The sequence below is a fragment of the Tachyglossus aculeatus genome, chromosome 3 (genome assembly GCF_015852505.1).
Source record: "Tachyglossus aculeatus isolate mTacAcu1 chromosome 3, mTacAcu1.pri, whole genome shotgun sequence".
Classification (NCBI taxonomy): domain Eukaryota; kingdom Metazoa; phylum Chordata; class Mammalia; order Monotremata; family Tachyglossidae; genus Tachyglossus; species Tachyglossus aculeatus.
In genome coordinates, this window is record NC_052068.1 from 87,841,821 (window position 1) to 87,853,704 (window position 11,884).

At 46.2% G+C, this 11,884-nt stretch overlaps 1 protein-coding gene across 3 annotated transcripts in view; it reads right to left on the minus strand.

The window, feature by feature from the left end:
- CTIF (cap binding complex dependent translation initiation factor) overlaps positions 1 to 11,649 on the minus strand; it is a 385,876-nt gene extending 374,227 nt beyond the window's left edge. For all 3 annotated transcript variants that reach the window (XM_038743775.1, XM_038743777.1, XM_038743774.1), the window contains exon 1: positions 11,397 to 11,649. The gene's annotated coding sequence lies outside the window, so the exon portion shown is untranslated. The remainder of the gene's footprint in view (positions 1 to 11,396) is intronic.
- Between the last annotated feature and the right edge of the window lie 235 nt (positions 11,650 to 11,884).

The following is an 11,884-nucleotide window of genomic DNA, read 5'->3' on the forward strand; positions in this document are numbered from 1 at the left end:
AACCGTTCTATGAGTCCCATGTGGGACAAAGACTGTATCCACCCCACCAAGCCAATTAACTTGTAACTACTCCAGCTCTTTGAACAGTGCATGACACATAGTAAACACTTGACAAATACCATAAAAGTCTCACAGAATTTTGACTAAGTTCAACTCCTCCCTCAGTGCATAATCCATCAATTTGTGTTGGCTTGCAGAGTGCTCTTAAGTTGACTTCACCAGGGCCCTGCAGGCCTAGGAGTTACTTTCCTTCTGAAAACCAATGTGTGTGAGAGAGTGTTTTGAAATAAAATACCTTTCTTTGTAAGCTGTGCTTGGAGGGCCTGGATAACTTGAAAAACAGCAGAAGATTTTGCTGATTTGAAAATTTTAACATTTCAACATGGTTCACCTTAAAGAATGAATAGACACTGGTAGATGCTGAGCAAAAAGCTTGAAATCAAAATCACACCTCCCTTTGGCTTCACAAGCATACATAAATTATTCAGAAAATCCAGGCCCACAAAATATACTTTGCTCAACTTCCCACAAATTTCAAATGTAAGTTTAACAAAGAGTCTAATTCTGGCCCATGTGTGCTTTTCATATATGGGAAAGGAAACAGCAATATTCTACTTCACCAGGATAACACATAAAATAATCGAAAAAGCTAAGATTATATTCATAAATATATATTCTTGAACTTGATTTCTAGATCAAGGATTTAAACAGTTGATCACGCTGGGACTCTCCTCCCACATCCTCCTGGGGTTTGCTGTCCTGGATCACATCACTCAGGGCCCTCGGGGTCTTCCTCTACCACACCATCACCTTCCCGGACCCCACCCTGGCTCTCCTCCACAGGACCGAGCAACTTCCATCCCAATCACATCCACTATTGTGTGAGAAAGAGAAATGCAGCCGCAGTCTGACACTGCCTCCATGACAACCTCTAGAAGGCTGCTAGGGGTGCAGTTGTGACTGTGCACTCGGAGAGCTAAGGAGCATGAACTTCATTCAATTGTATCTATTGAGTGCTTACTGTGCATGCACACAGCACTGAACTAAGTGCTTGGGAGAGTACAATATAACAATAAACAGACACATTCCCCGCCCAAAATGAGCTTACAGTCTAGAGGACTACTCCTCTAGTCACAGTACCCTACTGATTTTTGTCTTTGTCTTTTTGCCATCGTAATGTTTCAGTTCACCGTACCTTGTTTGTCTGTTGCCAGTCCCGACTCCCCTCACCTCTTCCCCACCTCTTTTTTTTAAGATGGTGAGCCCTCTGAGGGACCATATCTAATTCCCAACTATGTATTCTTTCCCAGAACTTAATTCAGTGCTCTGCACACAGTAAGTGCTTACTAGTACCATAAATCACCCACAGGGCCCATGAAAAACAGGAATCTTAAAATCCACACACTACCTGCCAGTTTCTAATATCCATTATGAATGCATTCTGTACATTTAACTTCAACCAAATCAATACAATCAAGAATTCACTGCGGAGATAAACCCCAGCTCAAACTCTTGCCCAATTTCTGCATGGCCTAATGGAAAGAGCATGAGTCTCAGAGTTAGAGAACCTGGGTTTTAATGCCAGCTCGGACACTTGTCTGCTATCCGACCTTGGGCAAGTCACTTAACTTCTCTGTACCTCATTTCCCTCATCTGCGATAGGGGGATTCAATACATGTTATCCCTCCTACTTAAGACTGTGAGTTCCAAGTGAGACCTAAAAGAAGCAGCATGGCGTAGTGGATAGAGAATGGGCCTAGGAGTCAGAAGGTCATGGCTTCTAATCCCAGCTCTGCCTCTTGTCCACTGTGTGGCCTTGGATAAGTCACTGCACTTCTCTGGGCCTCAGGTACCTCATCAGTAAAATGGGGATTGTGACTGTGAGCCCCATGTAGGAGAGGAACTGTGTCCAGCCCGATTTACTTGTGTCCACCCCAGTGCTTAGTACAGTGTCTGGCACCTAGTAAGCCCTTAAATACTATAATAATTATTATTATTGTTATGCTTTATCTACCCCAGCACTTAGTACAGTCTTTGATATGGAGTAAGCACTTAATACCTTAATTACATTAATCAATCTCAGACAATCCTTTCCCCATGCCATTATCCTGCCTTTTCCCATGTGACTTCTGTCCAGGATGCCTACTTCTGTCCAGGATGCCTTCCCCTTTCTGGGCTATGTAACTAGCTCTTCTCCCTGTATTGGTCTTAGCTCTTTTCAATTTCTTCCCCCAAACTCATTTCTTCTATGAAACCCTTTGATAAGAGCTGCCCTACCTACAATAATCACATATACATCAACACACAAACATCCATGCCAAAGATCTTATCGTGTTTTACATTTAACCACCTTCTCACCTATGTACTTTATGCTTTCTGTGCACTGTGTAACTTCAAATATAAACCCCCAAGGCAGGAACCATTGTTTTTTCATTGAAGGGAAATAGCTAAAGGCAGTGCTGGGGCTTAACAAATGAACACTGATTGCCTGGAAGAAGGCCAAGGTTTTTAAGGTGTTATTCCTGATTTCTCCAGCAGATTACCCACAGCCCATCTTGGAGCATGAAGGCTCACAGTCAAACCTGTCAGAACCTAAAGAAAGATTCAGTGCAGCCTTAAAAGTAGCAATTGATGCTTTGTCCCCTTTTAGGGATTTTCTGTGTGGAACCAACTGGACAAGATGGGCGAAGGTTTGGACTGCCTAGGCCACTTCCAATATGGTTATCTGATAAGAGTCTCACCTTAAATAAATAATAACTTAATAAGTTGTTGCCATGACTTGGTGCGGCACCATAAAAATCACATGTCCATAAGACCATAAGCCCGGCCTCGAGTTAGTTCTTCTCCATTTGAAAGTTATGCAAACATGAGCAGAAAACAGAAATCTTTTTTTTCCTGAAACAGACTTTGAACCTCCTCAGTCAAGTGTAAATGCTTGCATTACATTATGATCAGAAATAAATAATAATAATAACAGTGGCATGTGTTATGTGCTTACTGTGAGCTAAGTAAACACATAAATTTACTATAATAAGAAATTTACTGGAAGAAAGACCAAGATAATCCGGTCAGCCACAGAATAGCAGTGTGGCCTATTGGAAAGGCATGGGCCTGGGACTCAGAGGACCAATCCATCAATCTGCTGTGTGACCTTGGGCAAGCTACTTAATCATTATGTGCCTCAGTTACCTCATCTGTAAAACGGAAATTAATCCTGTGAGCCCCATGGTGGGCATGGGCTGTGTCCAACCTGATTAGCTTGTATCTACCCCAGTACTTAGTAACGTGCCTGGAACACAGTAAGCACTTAAATGCCATTTAAAAAAAACACCACAGTCTAAAATACACTATGTTCGGGTGATGTACAGTGGCATGAATTCTCCAACAGGTCAGTTCCTTTACTTCTTAAATCTAACTCAACTCCAAAATGACTGTGCATATTACAAGGTATCCAGAAAATTGAATACACGGAGGTCAGTATGAGTCAAAGCCTCTAGTCTAGTTAAACTTACAATCTCAAAAATATTGGGATAACACACTTTAAGCAAGACCATATCAGCTATGAGGATGAAGAAAATTCTTTTCTACAACTCGTTTTCAACTTGTCCTCAGGAAGGGCATTACACACACACACACACACACACACACACACACACACACACACCCCACCCACCACCACCACCCCTTTTGTGGCTTGGCATTTTCTGTGTAGAATTAAGATTGTAGGCTTCTTGAAGGCAGGGATCATGTCTATCAACTCTATTCTATTGTACACCTCCAAGCACTTAGTACAGTACTGTGCCCACAGAAACTGTTCAGTAAATACCAATGATGCATTTTTGGGTGGGGGGGGTGTTACAATCTGCTTCTTATAGAGAGATACGCTCATTATCTTTTAGGTGGCCTAAGCAGATGCCCTTTGAACAAGTTTCACTGAGCAACAGGTCTTACTTTGACAGACTGCTGTTTTTATGGTACTACAGTAAACACACTAAAGCAAAATGTCTGAATACCTGACATAGAAATATGTCATACTTTGTACATGCTGAGTAGCCATCTGAAGAGTGCCAAACTCTCCAAGAACACTATTACCCTGGTTCTCGAAAAATTCCTGTGAGATGCTTAGATAAGGCAGTCACAATATAGAATCTTAGTGACTTTTTTGATTAAATAAAGCGAGAAGGGATGGGGAAATGCTGCTTTGCTAGAGAGACAGGAAAAAGATTCAGAACTGTCTTTCAACTTGTTCCATAGGGTAAACCTCTTTAGGGTTCCGCCATGGGGTAAACAAAGGATAGTCATCCTTCATATTCAAAAACAATACCACTTGGCTGATGGGGAAGGTTACCTATGGAGGTTGGAAGCCCAATGTATGACTGCCTGTCCCAACCACATAATGACTGTCCCCTATTGTGCCGACAAACTTGTTACTTGTAGTGCCTGGAGCTGTTTGTGCTTTTGTGTCCATTTTAGGGATCTTCCCAAAGCCCCTGCTCAAAGAGCAAACTCCGGGCCACAAATACATGAGCATTTACAGGGGCTGCACACAGAATCTGCACATTAAAGCTTTATTATTTGCATACTTTCACTTGTCTCTCATTACAGTCAATTTTCCCAGTGTGGAGTTGCCATCACACATTTTGGAAAGAATGCTGTTGTAATTGTAGTCTTCCCACACAATGCACTCCAGTCTGAATACAGCAGGACACACTATCAGAAGAAAGACTTATGCGCATGTACTTGATATATGTACTACAAGGAAGGAAGCAGTTTGAAAAATCAGTGAGATGGTATGGTGATAAAGACCCGGAGGCTATGGGAGAAAGGATCTTAGAGCACCTTCCAACCCCATAGCATTATGTACATATCTTTAAATTATTTATTCATATAAATGTCTCTCGTCCCCTCTAGACTGAGTTCGTTGAGGGCAGGGAGAGAGTCTGCTAATTCTATTGTATCATACTCTCCCAAGTGCTTAGAACAATTCTCTGCACATAGTACGCGCTCAATGAATACCATTGATTGATTGATTTAGACAATCCAGTAGAGCCATGCTTGAGGGTGGGTAAAGAGGGTGCTAGCCATTGGTGCACCCAACTCAGGACATGGGTGGTCACATGGGGGTGGGAGAAAAAACTTTGCAAGAAAATGTTCAGACCACTGCTCCTCCAGCACACACATCCTCACCCTGGTGCAGCAGGATGCTTCTGGTCCAAAACCTTGGTAATAAGAGACTGCTAGAAAACGCCTCTGACCTAACCCGGCCTCACACCAATCTTGCGGCTCTCACCCAGGCAAGTTCACATCCTGGCACTTCCTGCCTGACTCCACTGGCCCAGAGGGGCTGGATTCCCATGTTTCCATGGCCTGGCTCTCATGGCTCCCTGCCAGCTATAAGTTCAAGCCCCAGTCCTGAACCTCTGGCAGCAGGGTGGGCTCACCTGTCCCAGGAGCCCAGATGGACAGGCCCATGTATGGAGACAAAAACCCACACCGAGTAATAATAGTAATAATTGTGGCATTTGCTAAACATTAACAATGTGCCAAGCACTAACTGCTGGGGTAGATACAAGATCATCAGGTTGGACCCAGGTGCTTTCCCACATGGGGCTCACAGTCTAAGTGAGCAGTTATTGAATCGCTATTTTATAGATGATGAAACTGAGGCCCAGAAAAGCTGTGACTTGCCCAAGGTCAAACAGCAACCAAACGTCAGGACGTAGGTCTGCTGACACCCAGGCCTGTCCACATTCCAGTAAGCCACATTGCTTCTAATTGGGATATCTTGCACCTCCGAGAGCAGCATGCAATGACCAGACTGTTAAACCTGGGATAGTAGAAAAATTAAAATGAAAAAAAACCTGCAACTCAACAGTGGGTTAAACTAGTGCTGGAAACTGAAATCAATGCCCACATAACCGGAAGGCTACACTTCCTGAAACAATTGTCTTGCTGGGGAGAGGGAAGGGAATCTGGGGCAATGATGGAGTCTAAAGAGTGAGACACTCTAAAGAGTGTCCACGGTATCCAAGTGAATCAGCCATGAGGCCTAGGATGGAAACCAGAATGGTCCACTCCTACCCCCTTGCTCCAGTGCTCCTTCTCCACAAAATGTAGTAAAGCCCTGTAGACGCAGTAGGGAATACAGAATTCCTTCAAGATGTGGCAGAACCCATGTAACCTACCCGCATGCTGAAGTTTACAGCATGGCTCCGTGGAAACAGCCCGGGCTTGGGAGTCAGAGGTCATGGGTTCAAATCCCTGCTCTGCCACTTGTCAGTTGTGTGACCTTGGGCAAGTCACTTCATTTCTCTGGGCCTCAGTTCCCTCATCTGTAAAATGGGGATGAAGACTGTGAGCACCACTGGGGGACAACCTGATCACCTTGTATCCTCCCCAGCACTTAGAACAGTGCTTTACACATAGTAAGCGCTTAGCAAATGCCACCATTATTATTACTCCTCAGTTTCTTTCACTAGCTCCAAATCTCAAAAATAGATATTTTGCTCCTCACCACCCCTACTCCTGAGGTTATTTCCACTGTGAATGCAATAAATAAATTTTACACCTCCAAATGCTTAGTACAGTGCTCTCCACACAGTAAGCACTCGGTAAACACAACTGATTTTAAAATGACGCTAGTAACACACTCCTGGCCTCTGGGTATATTGTCAGGAATCAAATAATTTAGTTTTAGGATGGAAGAGCAGAGCTCCCTGAATAGGTGATTGGGAGAGGAAGAGGAGATGACTCCTTTCCTGGCCTGGATCTCTGACCCCTCTCTCACCTATCCTGTAATCTCACATTCCTTCTGCCTTCAAGACATTTCTATGTGATATCACATTGGCACCTCAAGTTCAGTATATCCAAAACTGAACTCCTCATCTTTCCCCCAACTCCTTTTCTCCATCACAGCTGACACCACTGCCAACCTCCATGTCTCAGGTCTGTATCCTTGGATTCTCCTTGACACTTTCCTCTCTTTCAACCCCCATATTCAGGTTTGTTGCCAAATGCTAACAGGTCTCCCTCAATATTTCTAGAATCCATTCCCTCCTCTCTAACCAAACAGCTGCCCCAAAACTTGTCACCTCCCAACTTGCCTTCTACATCAGCCTCCACACTAGTTTCTCTGTCTCCAGGCTCCCTGCCTTTCCTGTCTATACTTCACTCTGCTGCTCAAACCATTTTTATAAGTGTTGATCTGCACCCATCTCTTCACTATACAAAAACCAAATGGTTGCCCAATCCTCTCTGCATCAAGGAGTGACTTCTGATCACTATCATTAAAGCCCTCAATCAGCCCTCTTCCTCCTGCTTATTCGTTCTCTTCTCCCACTACACCTCAGCTTGCAAAATTTGTTCCTTTTATCCTGACTGGGCCACATTCTCTCTTTCCCACCTATGACCTCTTGAACAAGTCCTCTCAACTTCCTGGAACCCCCTCCTTTTTATATCTGATAGACCACAGCTCTCTCCATTTTCAAAGTCCTTTTGCAATCATATCTCCTCTGGGAGGTTTTCCACCCATTAATATTCCCAAACCTGCCAATTCAGCCCTTCTGTACCAGCTAGTACTTATGTTACCCCAGCCTCTAGCATATACAAACCCTATATTCTATTACTTCCTTAAACATTTCTTACTTCCTATTAAGCATCTATTTCCTCTACTAAATTGTAAACTCTTTGAGGGAGGAAATAAGGTATACTTATTTCTACTGAACCCTCCCAAGCGATTAGTAAATGCAGTCCTCTGCACACACTAGGGCTCCCTAAATGTTGACATTGTTGGGTTGAGAACAGTTTCTTTAACATCCTAACCAGAGAACTGAACCCCACACCTAACCATTTTCCTTATCCAGCATCTATACTGGAGCCCCACTCCTTTCTTTAATGGGTGGCATATCAAAGCAAAGCACTTTTGCATATAATTAAACCTTGCAGAGGCAAAAACCCTATAATCCATGGTTTATTACATCTCCTACAAAATATGTAATATATATTCTGCATATAATTAAGCCTTCCATAGGCAAAAAGCCTATAACCCATGGTTTATTACATCTCATAGAATATTATATATGCACATGCCTAGCATATAGTAAGCACTTAAATACCATCATTATTACACATCATATATATGGTGTCTATCATATAAAGGCAACTCAATAGTAGATATAAACCAGTGCATTATGGGCAGGGATTGTAACTTTATTCTTGCGTTGTACTTTCCCAAGTGCTAAGTACAATGCTCCGCACAAAGTAAGCACTTAATAAATTCGACTGAATGAATGAATGAACTGAATGAATGAGTGAATGCTAGAACGTGACTCCAATGCCCACACTGCTGGAAGGCTATACTTGCTGAAACTATTGGTTTGCTGGGAAAAGAGAAGGAAATCTGGTGCAATGATAGAGTCTAAGGAGTGAGAGAGGTGAAGTGACTTGACTTAACCAAGGTCTCCAAGTGAATCAGCCAGTGATTCAGTGATACCTTGGCCTAGTGGATAGAGCATGGGCCTGGGAGTTAGAAGGGCATGGGTTCTAATCCCAGCTCCACCACTTGTCTGCTGTATGACCTTGGGCAAGTCACTTCACTTCTCTGTGCCTCAATTCCCTCATCTGTAAAATGGGGAGACTGCGAGGCCTATGTGAGACAGGGACTGTGTCTAACCCGATTTGCTTGTATCCACTCCAGTGCTTAGAACAGTGAATGGCACATAGTAAGCACTTAAATACCCTTATTATTATACACACATGTATATACACATTTTAGGACTCGAGACCTTGGGTGATCCATTTACCTAACCTGGGCTGGGGCTGGAGGCATGCAGATCAAGGCTGCTGAGGAAAGCGGCTGGATCTGGGGCTGGCCAGGCAGCTGGGCTCACTTATCCTCCCCTCCTCCCTTCCCGGGGCGGTGGCGACTCTCTGCTGCTGTGTCACTTCCCCGGCTGGGAGCTGGGGCAGGTCATCTGTGGCCCGGGCCAACAACGGGCCATCATGCCCCCTCCCCCAAGCTAATCCCTACCCAAGCCCTGGCAATGCGGCCGTGGACACCGGAGGGGAAGCAGAGCCAACACTTCCATCTGGAGACTGCAGTGGGGGGGGGGGGGGGGGAGAGAGAGAGAGAGAGAGAGAGAGAGAGAGAGAGAGAGAGAGAGTGTGTGTGTATGTGTGTGTATCTAGGGAGGGAGGGGAAGACACAGAGTAAGACGGTCCAGCCGCGCCCAGCTTGTCTCTGGGGACTCCTTTCCCACCCCTTGGCCAAAGACCAGGGCTGCCCTCCCCCTTCCCCCCAAAAACCCACATCCACCTCTGTCGATCAGGGGCACGGAAGCACCCCCAGAGTGCAAGGAAGCTGGGAAGGGCTCCAAATAACCCCTCAGCACTGCCAGCGCCCTCCCCACTTTACACTGGGTTGGTGCAAGGGTCAAGTCATATATGGGAGGAATTAGCTGTCTCTCACTGCCTGGAGAGAGTGACAGCAGGGGGGTGGGGGGAGACAGAGAGAAAACGAGACAGATAGAAACACAGAGACCCCAACCCTCACCCTGCCCTTCATTCGTGGTCATAGTGCCATTTCAAAAAACAGTTCATTCTTACGCATACGTAGTTCAGTATATGGCATATGTACTCCTTATATACTGTGAGTGTACACCCAATGTGTATATAATATGCATATGCTTTTTTCAAAAACAACCCAAACACACGGTGCCTGAGGGGTGCGTGAGTAAACACAACCCTAATTAGGCCCTCATTAGTGTATTTGAGGAGATTCTGCATATCTGTTTTCGTGTTTTAATACAATCCTAAAGGTATCCCCTACTCCTTGATACTAGAGACCCCCAATTACAGTAGTGCGCAGATAAACATTCACCCCGGGTTGAAGGGAGCCCATTAAGTCTAACCATACGCACAACCCCAGCAAAAAAAGAAGCCAATCCCCACAGTGCTCGACGGCAAAATCCCTGTCAAACCATGCGGAGAGACGCCCGGCTGGACCACAATAGGGATGCAGCCTCTTATGGCTCAAGAAAGCAAACAGATTCAATAAGGACTAGCCCCATCCATCACCACGAAGCCTCGAGCCTACCTGATGGGGCTCTGGAACCTCTGAGCAAAGCCAGCTCTTCTTCCCCTCCTCCTCTTCCTCCCCTCTTTTCTAACCCCACCTCCCAGCATCCCCCCCCCCCCCCAACTCTCCAACACAATACCGGAGAGGCAGCCGTCGTGTTGTCATGGCGATCCACCCAAGTCACATTATTGACTAACATCCTATTAAACGGGGGGGGGGGGGGGGGGGAGAGAAACAAACACACAACCCCCAACACAACCCACCCGGGGAACGTGTCCTCTCCGCTGGGAGCCCGTTCGGCCTGTCTCATGTACCCGAGGGACGGGATCACAATGATGCAATTAAAGAAAGAATTAATACTGGGGTGCAGGGATGTCAAGGAGCCTGATTGGATTTGGGGATCCTCCCCCCTCCTCCCGCACATACCAATCACCCCCCGGCTTTCACCGTGGAGGGGGATTTATTTATATTTCATTTATTTATATTGATGTCCATTTGCATTATTTTCTGTCTCCCCCCTCTAGCCTGTGAGCTTGTTGTGGGCAGGGAATATGTCTGTTTATCGTTGTATTGTTGTGGGCCGGGACTGTCACTCTTTATCGCTGTATTGTACTCTCCCAAGTGCTTAGTACAGCGCTCCGCACGCAGTAAAAGCTCAAATACGACAATGAATGAACGATGGTCTAGACGACGGCCAGCCCCAGGCACGCACCCGCAAGAGACCGACAGCACGAGAAGAGGGAGAGGAAACGGGAGACGAGGGGAGGGGGGGAAAAATCACATGGGGGAAGATGGAATGAAAGCAAAATAAACTCTGCAATGTGGCCTACAAGCCGGGGCAGAACCGAGAAGTCAATACCGCCCCCCCCCCCAAAAAAAAAAAAATAACCCCCAGTCCGGGCTGGTCCCGACTCTCCGGAGGGAGAGTCCAAATCAGTTGCCAATTTGGCAACACACTTGCACCTCAATGCAGCAAAAAAAAAAAAAAGCGACTTCAAAACAAAGAGAGACGGAGAAAGAGACACATCACGCTGGGGCCGGTCCCTCCCCTCTCCGGGGCGGGAGCCGAGACATGACAGCAGTCACAGGACGGTGCAAACCCTCTGCGAACGCTTGCCCCCCGCCCCCTCCAGCCTGCTGGTCTCCCTGCCCCTCGGGAGGGTGGGCATCTCCCCCCCCCCCCCACCGTATGCAGCGCTTAGACCAGTGCTTTGCACCTAGTAAGCGCTTAACAAATACCATTAGTATTAGGCAAGATTTGCAAATGCCAATGGGAAGAATGCATCGCAATAATAAACAAGCGTTGTGGCGGGGATGTTACCTCGATTTCCCCCTCCTCACTGCGGCTCGGGTCGGTGGGGAGAGGAGGACGAGGGAGGGGCTCCGGAGATCAGATTCCAGGCTTTGGTTTCATTGGGCCTGGCTGCTCCAGGGTTGGGGGGCTGCTGCGGCCCAGGGGGAGAAGGGGAGAGGCTGGGGGGGGTGGGGAGGAAGGCAGAGAGAAAGAGAAAAAGAGAAAGACACAGAGAGAAGGAGGGAGGGAAAGCAAGCCCTGCTCTGACACAGGGAAAGGGAATGCAGGAATGTGACGTCCCGATTCCTCCCTCCCCACCGGACACGTGCAAAAACTGGAAAGGGAAAAGGGCCCCAGCGGTTGCTGGGAAATGAAGTTTTCCTTTCTTCCCCTGGAAGGAGGAGCTTTGAGCTAGGATGGGCAAGGGCGGAGCTCAGCTCATTAGCCTCCGCTGGGCTGGGTTAGTAATAATAATGATGGTATGTGTTAAGCGCTTACTAGGGGTCAGCCACTGT